Below are 11664 nucleotides of genomic sequence, written 5' to 3'. Positions count from 1 at the left end.
CCTTTGTGGTACCCTCATACGCAACAGCAAGGATTTCCCAGGCCTCTTTGGCAATAGTGCATGTATTTATCAACCTGAAAACATTTGTATCGACCCCATTAAATATAGCATTTAGAGCACGAGAGTTACCAAGGGCCGCCTCTTCTTCAGCAGGAGTCCAGTCTTTTTCGGGTTTTGCACCAATAGGGGCTCCTTTGTCATCAGACTGAACAGGAGCTTCCCACCCGTGTATCACTGCTTTCCAGGTTCTGCTATCAAGGGACTTCATGAATGCAGTCATGCGTGCCTTCCAATAACCATAGTTGGTTCCGTCGAGTACTGGAGGGCGATTGACAGAACCTCCCTCTCGGGAACTATCCATATTAGGCAATCAGAAAAAAAAAATCCAGGAAACCACCTAAGAGATCAAGGTGCCTGCTCTGATACCAATTGAAAATTCTGATTAGTCGCAAAGACAAGATGTCGCACACAATGTGTTGACAATGTGTCCGACAACTTGCTTGAACACAGATTATGGATAAACAACAAACAGTGCAGTAAATAAACGACACACGATATGGTTACCCAGTTCGGTGCAACATCACCTACGTCTGGGGGCACTCTGCCAGTGGAAAGGATTTCACTATCTTGTAGTCAATAGTACACACACGGTTTATATCTGATTACAATCAACAAATCAATAAAACCTAGAGACTATTACCACCAGTGATCACCTAGTCAGGGACTCCCCCTGAATTTGAGCTCCGTCTCAATTCCACCCTTCGAGCAACCACCTGGCTCGGATGACCTTCAGTCTTCAACAGTTCGTGAACCTTCAATCACGAGAACACAAAACCCAAATCTCACAAACACTCAATCTTTCTGGAATAGTGTTTGAGGAATTACACCGCTCTTATCAAAACACAAAGCCTCCCAATCCGCCGGTCTTGCACGTCTAGGAGCTCTAGGTATTTTGATAAAGCGTCAAGGCTGCTAAGGGAGAGCGCATGGCTTTTATAGCAGCTGTACAATCCTGGAAGGTATCTCGGGTTTCCTTACCCGGCCTCAAGCGAATATCACAAAGTAAAGACTCCATCAAAGTGAATATTCGTGCAATGAAGATGGCAGCGAAGCAAATATCTTGCAATCAAGTCAGCAGCGAGGCAAATATCTTGCAATCAAGTCAGCAGCGAAGCAATATCTCATAATTAAGTCACCAGCGAGGCAATCTGTGAAAACTGGAAACTTGCCCGAAATACTGTCTGCACACAGGAGGAAGGATGTCGTACCAGAAGCTGAACCATGAAGACCGACATCTTTCCAAACAACTTGCACTAAAAAATAAAGCCAACCTATAACGTATCAACAATATTTATTTAATTCTGCGAATACCCGTTTTCCAGAATTAATGCTGTCGATCATAATTACAGCAAGTGAGATTAATAATGATAAACATTATTATACGAAAGTTCTTATCCGCCTTTATCAGAGCCGAATCGGGGACTATGGACCTAGTAATAGGAGCTTAACAAATCCGATGAAAAAGACGAAATAGTCCTTTCTCTTTTGTCCATCGATTCGTCTAATCTTGGTCAAATACTCCACCTTGTAAGCCAAGACTGAACTCTCCTTTATACTAGAATTATATTTACTCATCGTGACGAGTGTCCACTGATATAGTCAGTTCGTGATCAAGATCCTCCAGGTTCAACCCGTGTCAAGAGAAGTCAATTTTTCCGTTATACTTCTCTTGATACATATCAGCCCTAAGCATTGTTGCTTCCCCAGCGAAAGATTCTTTCGAACGTTACTTACTTCGAAAGTGCGCGCAATCTATTGGTTCTGGAATCAACCCTTAGGTGAGAGAACATTAACCTTCTTTCAGGAAGGCTGGATTCTGTATCTGTAAATCATTTCCCACTCGAATTACGCTCTGAGAAAACTCCCAAGACATAAGCAGTGATTAGCATGAATAGCCTTTTAGTGAATGAGTCAAAGAGCTCAGTAACATAACCCAGTGTCCATGATCACTTCAGGATTTAGATCAAGTCTCACTGTGACCATCATAGTGGCCTCGGTTAGTGTGTCGTAACGGTCCTTAAACGACACGTCTACACCAAGACCTGTCCAGGTCGTACACTTACCACAAGTGTAGAATGCTCCCACATAGTGATCAGCCTTCACCTATGTGTTCGACATATATGACTTTAGATATAGTTTTCCAGGTGTATATCAGTCATCGACCATGTTTTAGCACACCGCCCGAACTCAGGTGCCCAGCACGTGACTCAGTTAGATACGGAGGCTATGGAATAATGAATGTTTAATAAATCTCATTAAATAAGAAATAACGCTTTCAATTCAAATAGATAATAAATGTCAAACTTTATTTTATTAATAATTTCAACGAGAATTTACATAAGTATCTTCTCGTGGGCAAGAATTCCTAACAATCTCCCACTTTGACCTAGAGAAGATATGGCATGTATCTAAGGCCCATTCCTTCCACGTGTTTCATGAACACATGTTGAGATAGTCCCTTTGTCCTTGGATCCGCAATGTTGTCCAACGTCGAGATCTTCATGACTGCCACGTCTTCTCTTCGAACTATTTCTCTTATAAGGTGGTATTTTCGTTCTATATGCTTTCCTCTTTTATGGCTGCGAGGTTCCTTCGAGTTTGCGATGGCTCCAGTGTTATCACAATAGAGTTGCACAGGCTCGTTCATTTTAGGAAATACCTCCAGTTCGGCTAAGAAATTCTTAAGCCAAACAATCTCTTTTGGCTGCCTCGGAAGCTGCAATATATTCAGCTTCCATAGTAGAGTCTGCGATACTAGATTGCTTAATGCTTCTCCAGACAATCGCTCCTCCATTGAGAGTGAACACTGATCCAGAAGTTGACTTCAACATGTCACGGTCTGCCTGAAAATCAGAGTCAGTGTATCCTTGTATCACCAAGTCATTACTTGTGTATACAAGCATCATGTCTCTAGTTCTCTTAAGATATTTTAGGATATGCTTAACAACTATCCAATGTTCTTGACCAGGGTTTGACTGGTATCTACTAACAACTCCCACTGCATAGCATATGTCGGGTCTAGTACACAACATGGCATACATCAGACTCCCAACTGTTGAGGCATATGGAACTCGACTCATATCCTCCACTTCTTGCGGTGTCTTAGGACACTGCTCTTTCGACAAGAACTTTCCTGAACGAATTGGCAACAACACCCCATGGGCATTTTGCATCGAGAAGCGAGAAAGTACCTTATCTATATAAGTACCTTGAGACAGAGCTAGTAGTTTTTTCTTCCTATCACGAATGATTTGGATTCCTAGAACAAAGGCAGCATTCCCCAAATCCTTCATTTGGAATTGCTTTGCCAGCCACTCATTTATGTCAGACATTACTTTAATATCGCTTCCTATAAGGAGGATATCGTCTAGATAAAGGATTAAGAAAACAACTACTTTCTTCGAGTACTTGTAAACACAAGGCTCAGAAAGGTTTTGATCACCTCATCAAGCCTTTGGTTCTAGGATCTAGACGCTTGCTTAAGTCCATAAATGGACTTCAATAATTTGCAAACCTTGTGCTCTTGACCCTTTTCTATGAATCCGTCTGGTTGAGCCATATAGATTTCTTCTTCCAGATAGCCATTCAAGAATGCCGTCTTTACGTCCATTTGCCAAATCTCATAATCGTAATGAGCGGCAATGGCCAGAAGAATTCTGATGGATTTAAACATGGCTACAGGAGAGAAGGTTTCGTCGTAGTCGATTCCTTCTCTTTGGGTAAAACCCTTAGCCACAAGTCTAGCCTTAAAGGTTTCAACTTGTCCATCAGCTCCTTTCTTCCTCTTATAGATCCACTTGCACCCAATCGGTCTAATTTGTTCGGGTGCATCTACAAGAGTCCAGACTGAGTTCGAGTGCATAGACTCTATCTCTAGATTCATGGCTTCTAGCCATTTTTCTTTGTCCAAGTCGACCATGGCGTCTTTAAATGACACGGGGTCGTCGTCGTTCGCATCCAAGGCAACGACGTTTGCTTCAAAACCAAGATATCGGTCGGGCTCTCTAGAGACCCTCCCACTACGACGAGGCAGTGTAGCACTTGGACCAACGTTTGTGTTTTCTTCTTCATCTCCCACTCTCACAACAATTGTAGGTGGAGATGGATCCCCTTGGACGTTAGTCTTCGGGGTTGGTCTAACAGTTTCCTCGAGTATAATTGTACTTCGAGGCTTATGATTTTTAACATAATCATCTTCAAGAAAAATAGCATGAGTTGAAACGAATGTTTTCCTATCAATAGGATCATAAAATATACCTCTTTTTGTCCCTTCTGGATAACCAACAAAGAAACAAACGTTTGTTCTTGGTTCCAGCTTGCTCGATTTCTTTTTCAAGACATGAGCGGGACAACCCCAAATACGGAAGTGACGCAAACCTTCAGGTGCTCCATTCCATAGTACTTTGGGTGTTTCGGATACAGATTTTGAAGGAACTTTATTTAAGATATACATGGCAGTCTTTAATGCATAACCCCAGAAAGATGTTGAAAGTGAAGAGTAGCTAATCATGGATCTTACCATGTCTAATAAAGTTCTATTTCTCCTTTCAGCAACCCCATTTTGTTGAGGGTTACCAGGAGCCGATAATTGCGACTCAATCCCATGCTCAAGCAAGTAATCGGTGAACTCATTGTCTAAGAACTCGCCTCCCCGATCCGATCGAAAGGTCTTAATAGTCTTACCCAATTGGTTTTCAACACAAGCACGAAATTCTTTGAACTTACTAAAAGTTTCAGATTTTCGTTGCATTAGGTAAATGAAACCATATCTAGAATAGTCGTCAGTAAATGTGACGAAGTATTCATAACCGCCTCTCGCAGCCTCACTCATTGGTCCACAGACGTCAGAGTGAACAAGTTGCAGAGGTTCGGTGGCTCTTAATCCTTTTCCAGCAAAAGATCGCTTGGTCATTTTTCCTTCAATACAGGATTCACAAACAGGCAGAGTTCCCACTTGAAGGTGTTTCAACGGCCCAAGCCTTGAAAGCCTCTCTAGCCTCTTTATATTTATATGACCAAGTCTTAAGTGCCATAAATAGGTTTGTTCATCACTAGACAGTTTAATTTTCTTATTAGATGTGGGTTTAGCTACTTTAAACATTTCAGCATTAAATGAACATTTGTTTTCAGGAGTTAATACATATAAACCATTATATAATAAGGCATCACATATTAATCTTCCATCTAAAGAAACACTCATAGTTTTCTCATTCACAGATAAAGAAAATTTTTGTTTAAGTAATTCAGAAACTGAAATTAGGTTTCTACAGAACCCAGGAATAAAATAAACTGAATCTAATATCAAATATTTATTTCCAAATCGGAGTCGAACTATTCCTAAAGATTTAGCCGTGACGGACTCTCCGTTCCCCACTCTAAGCTGTAGTTCGTCTCCCCTCAGTTCCTCCCACGAGTCAAACATCTGTAAGGTTGTACAAACATGATTAGTTGTCCCCGAATCAATTATCCAGGACGAGAGAGAATCTCCAGCATATAATGCTTCTAATACATGTAAGTGAGTGAACGGTACATTACCTTCACACGACTCAGGGCTGATGTCATCATCATCAGGAATCACTATAAGTGATGGCCTTTCCATTACGAGAACATTCTCTAATGGTAAATCTTCTGGTGAAGGTGGACAAGGCTGTGGTGCCAAACTCGGTTGCACCTGATGGTAAGCATACTCTACCAAACCATCACGCCAAGAAAGAAGTTCGCTTTGAAACTTCGTCATTTTATAATCCGGGCCAAAACCACGAAAGTAAATGACAAAATCGGCGTATTCATCGGCGAGTGAATTCAGAATGATTTCAACCCGAGTTGCCTCATCAATCTTTGTGCCCTTAAAGGCAGCTAGGTTCATCCAATCCGACATGTTTCTCGTATAGAGAACTGCGCATTCACCAGACTTCATTTTGTTATCCATAATATACTTCAAGAGATCATAATTCGAAGTCATGCTGAAATTAATAAAATACAAGTACATAAATTACTAATGAAAAGAAAAAACATTCATCATATAAATTTAGGAAATAAAAAAACATAATGCATAAGCACGGGGAAAAATACTAAAGATATTAAAAGACCCAGTTTTTTATATTCCAAGGTAATTCGACTAATAGTCACAGTCCGTTTCACTCTGGTGACGTAACAGAGTGCACCTAGTGAAAATGAGAACCATCTCAGATTAGTGAACAATCACAGTACATGTACCTTCATAACTATGCTCACTAACTACCATTTTAATAGGAATCGTTGGCCACATGAGCAACCACCGGTTGGTTCATGCATGAGTCGACCCAACATTTCAGTGAAAGAAATCTAGCCCATACGCACTAGTGTAACTATTACACGCATGGATCAACCCTCCCACCTATCGTCAGAGACACAACCTTGGTATTGGAATCAGAAAAGCCCTTCCGAATGGAACTGACCACCATGTTTAAAAAACCGCCGGTCACGAGGGGATCTTTCATCCTCACGGTGTTGTGTCAATGTTGGAGGCCTAAGACTCAATATACTTTTAGTATTTTAATTTCCTAGCATTAACTTTAATCTAGGTGATACACTCGTGTTTACTAAATCATATTAAAAGCTCGAGTGATTCTAAGCTACCCTTAAAACAATAAGTTTCGATATAGCTTAGTCATTAGGAAATTGTGACATTCTAGTCTTGAATATCCTAATAGTATTCCTTCACGGAAAAGCTCCCAGTAGAGAAGGTGAGACACTAGGTCTTCTTAAATACCTCTCAGCTTAACCTCTTATCGGCTTGGTGACAAAGCTCTCTGATCCGTTCAACTCATTCATTATTTAACTATCATAATCCAATTAGACAATTTTAATGAATGAAAGCCCATGACAACCATAAACATACGATACACGATCTAAGTTATAGCATACAAGCATGGCAAAGCAATTAAATAAATAAGCATAGCAAGCATGGTTTGATTTGTGTTGATCGTATCCTAATTGACTCTTTATAAATAAATCAAGATGAGCTCAATCATATTGACCCATGGATTCAATTAGGCCCATTCTTATGTCCTATAGAAAAATAAATCAATATCAAATTATTTAATTTTTCTAAGTTTTTTTTTATGAGTGGGCCCGTGGGCCCACTAGGGTTTCCGGGCTGAGGCCCAGACGAATCCTCTAATCTTGACCTAGGTCAAGTTTAGACTTGAGGCTGCATCGGACCGCCGCCGCCACGAGGACGCGGCCTTGCAAGAAGAGGATGGCCGAAACTTGTCACAAAAATTTTGTGACAAGTTTTCTTTTGGCGTAGTCGTTAAGGCTTTCTTCGTCCGTCATGCTTCTTCGTTGTATGTCCGTCTCATCTCTCACCGATCATCGTGATCATGAACGTCGCTCGTCGGATTACAACAATAATAATAATAATAAAAGATTTACAAAAAACCTATACCCTTTGAATTTCGGGTGTACAAAAAATCTAGAAAAGCGAGAATAAAAAAATCTACGATCAACCACAAATCACAATTCACATAATCATATATTGAATTGCATGAACTTCATATCAAAATATAAATTCATTCAAACCATGTTAAATTTAATCACATGAACGAATCAATTAATTAAGTAAATCGACTAGCTCTGATACCACTTGTCGGGGATGATTCCCCATATAACCATATAAATGTGGAAAAAAATAATTAATTACGCTAATCATAAGCTAATTAATTCAATGATTATATGACAAGATCTAGATTTACGTTAATTAAAAAATATAAGAGAGCATATAAGTCAAGCAACCGAAACAAGAGTAAACAAGTACTTACATTGATTTTCGGTTCACGAACTGAAAGCTTTCACAATCCATCTTCGTCTTGAACGTACAAGCTTCCACACGATCCAACAAAGAACTCCTTCTTCAAGGACTCGATGTGATGACACCTTAGTCTTCCGAAACGTAATCTCCGAGACGAATAAGAAAGATGAGTGGGCACAGTCTTTATCTCACTAGATCACGAAACTAGGTGTCTCGAGATCTCTCTCTTATTTTACTAAGAATGGAAACGAATTTCCGAGGGGAGGGGAGGCAGAAGTGCACGGCCAAGAGGAGGCTAGGTTGCACGAAATTTCTCTCAAAATTTGCTTAAAATAATTGCTTATTTTTGTCTTCTCATGAACCCCTATTTATAATAGTAAAAATGAGATATTCATGGAATCTTCCAGAATATTTTATTTCTTTTTATTGTGTTCACACTAGTGGATTAAATCTAGGCCATTGGATCTCATCTAGTGAATCCTACTTTTTCTCTCATCCATCAGATCAATATCTATGGGATATTATTATTTTATTTAAATAGAGAATAATTTATTTAGTGAGATAATAAAGGAGAATATATTATTCTCCTAAATATTCTCCTAAATACTTTCCTTTAAATAAGGAGAAAATATAAGACAATATCTTATATTTCTCTCTCTCCTTTATTTAAACAACTAAAGAGAAAATATTGGTAAATACCAATATTGAAAAAATCGGATTTGGAGGCACACGGCCAAGGGGATTTGCGCAAGTCCTTATGCCGAAATTCCCAATTCGATTTTTCCATGTGTGCAAGGCTCAATTGCTTAAAACTCAATTAATCATTTATTTACTTGGTCCAACAATAAACAAATAATTAATAATTGTTTATTTACTTGATCAAACAATAAATAAACAATACCATAAATATTTATTTAATTCTGCGAATACCCGTTTTCCAGAATTAATGATGTCAATCACAATTACAGCAAGTGAGATTAATAATGATAAACATTATTATACGAAAGTTCTTATCCGCCTTTATCAGAGCCGAATCGGGGACTATGGACCTAGTAATAGGAGCTTAACAAATCCGATGAAAAAGACGAAATAGTCCTTTCTCTTTTGTCCATCGATTCGTCTAATCTTGGTCAAATACTCCACCTTGTAAGTCAAGACTGAACTCTCCTTTATACTAGAATTATATTTACTCATCGTGACGAGTGTCCACTGATATAGTCAGTTCGTGATCAAGATCCTCCAGGTTCAACCCGTGTCAAGAGAAGTCAATTTTTCCGTTATACTTCTCTTGATACATATCAGCCCTAAGCATTGTTGCTTCCCCAGTGAAAGATTCTTTCGAACGTTACTTACTTCGAAAGTGTGCGCAATCTATCGATTCTGAAATCAACCCTTAGGTGAGAGAACATTAACCTTTTTTCAGGAAGGCTGGATTCTGTATCTGTAAATCATTTCCCACTCGAATTATGCTCTGAGAAAACTCCCAAGACATAAGCTGTGATTAGCATGAATAACCTTTTAGCGAATGAGTCAAAGAGCTCAGTAACATAACCCAGTGTCCATTATCACTTCAGGATTTAGATCAAGTCTCACTGTGACCATCATAGTGGCCTCAGTTAGTGTGTCGTAACGGTCCTTAAACGACACATCTACACCAAGACCTGTCCAGGTCGTACACTTATCACAAGTGTAGAATGCTCCCACATAGTGATCAGCATTCACCTATGTGTTCCACATATATGACTTTAGATATAGTTTTCCAGGCGTATATCAGTCATCGATCATGTTTTAGCACACCGCCCGAACTCAGGTGCCCAGCACGTGACTCAGTTAGATACGGAGGCTATAGAATAATGAATGTTTAATAAATCTCATTAAATAAGAAATAACGCTTTCAATTCAATAGATAATAAATGTCAAACTTTGTTTTATTAATAATTTCAACGAGAATTTACATAAGTATCTTCTCGTGGGCAAGAATTCCGAACAATTATATCATTTATTAGTTTCTTTCAGATCCCGATCTAATCTTCATAATCGGATTCTGAGACCCTTCTCTCTCAAAAATAAATATACGAAACCACATCTAGATAACATTTGTGTAGATTGTTGAGACGAGAAATCGACTCAACAAATATGATTATAAACAATTGGCCAAATTTATTTTTTACGAGAAATTTAATCATATAGATCTCTTAGTGAGCCCATATTCACCAATTGCTTAAAACTTGCACTATATCCAAAATCGACTTTCGCCTCACCAAAAACATGATGGTAGCCAACCACATGTAATGGTCCTTCAAGGACAACTTGCGGAGCCAGGAACCCGATGCACCATGGATCACCACCATTGAAGCCCCGTTTTAACGACTTTGCCTTCTTATAACAGAGCGCATTGACCGCCGAAACTGTTAGTGGAATTTTTTTCATCTTCCTTGGCCCTCGAGTGCCAACAGGAGCAGGCGTCTTCTCAGCTTCTGTAACCAGCACAGCCACAACAACCTCAAGAACTTACATCACATCCACTGACTGAGAGGTCGGAGATTGTGGCGTGGAAGAAGACTCGAATGGCTGCGAGGATGACGACAGGATACTGTCAATTTTTCCCTAGTATCGGCCTTTTATGCTCGAAGTCTCTTTATCTAGTTGAAAGACATTTCGAAATTTTATCCTCTTTTTCCAGAAACAAAAAAGAACAACAAAATGAATGAATTACCTACTCAAAGTATAGTAGAGAAAATAAACTCGAATCAAGTATTGTATATCAGACACTATTGTATTTACACTCGTTATGCTTCTTACCTATCACCAACATCAAGTATGATAACGAGTGTAAATACAATGAATTACCTATTCAACCGAAGCTCATTCACACTCGTTATGCTTCTTACCTATCACCAACATCCACACTCACATTGTATTTACATTGTCTCTCCGTAATTTGATTTGTCTGTTATAGAAAGAATTCACCCTAAATTTTTATTGTTCTCGACACATTTTTATTGTTCTCGACACATTTTCATCGTTATAGCTATACTTTTGTTGAGATTGTTGTTTCAACAACTCTCTCTCTCTCTCTCTCTCTCCGTCCGATGGACAGACCTCAGGTTAGGACCATGGGGGCATACGAACCTAAACTTTTGAAAATTATAATTTGTACTTCAAATTTTACCAATTTATTTTTACAGTTTTAGCTTAAAATTATATTTATATTTATATTCATCTAATATTTTTTTTTTTAGTTTGTAGTCCTATTCATACCATATCTTATATTTAGTATTCATGCATATCGTTTCTTAAATGCCTGGCACATTCATCAATATCCAAACTCAGCCATTACTGATAGACAAGATGGAGCCACGATAGATTTTAATGAACGTATTGATTGTTGCTGTAATAAATATTCCTGCAAAACTATGGTGTCGAAATTATTAACTTTTGAAAAGATTAAGACACCGGCTATCAAGAATACTATTTATAGGAAACTTCACTTCAACAATATAGCAAAACTATGGTGCCGAAATTATTAAATTTTAAAAAAATTAAGACACCGGTTATCAAGAATACTATTTATAGCAAAAAAAGCTATTTACTACTATCGATTTATTTGGCTTTCTTATTTGTTAATTATTTCTTATTTATTTTTATTTTTTTGAAAAATTATTATTAGTAAGTTCTAATTGTACTCTTTTGATAGCACAAGCACAAACCCATTAATTTCCACTTTAATTTGATAAGTCTGAAGTTTGTAAATTGTAATTATGTTTGTCAATGTATCCAGATCTATGATGTGGTTACTTACTCAGTTATGA

This window comes from Urtica dioica, chromosome 9 (genome assembly GCF_054948205.1).
Source record: "Urtica dioica subsp. dioica isolate 48M chromosome 9, U.dioica_male_clone48M_v1_H2, whole genome shotgun sequence".
Taxonomy (NCBI): Eukaryota; Viridiplantae; Streptophyta; class Magnoliopsida; order Rosales; family Urticaceae; genus Urtica; species Urtica dioica.
Note: the sequence above shows the minus strand (reverse complement) of the source record.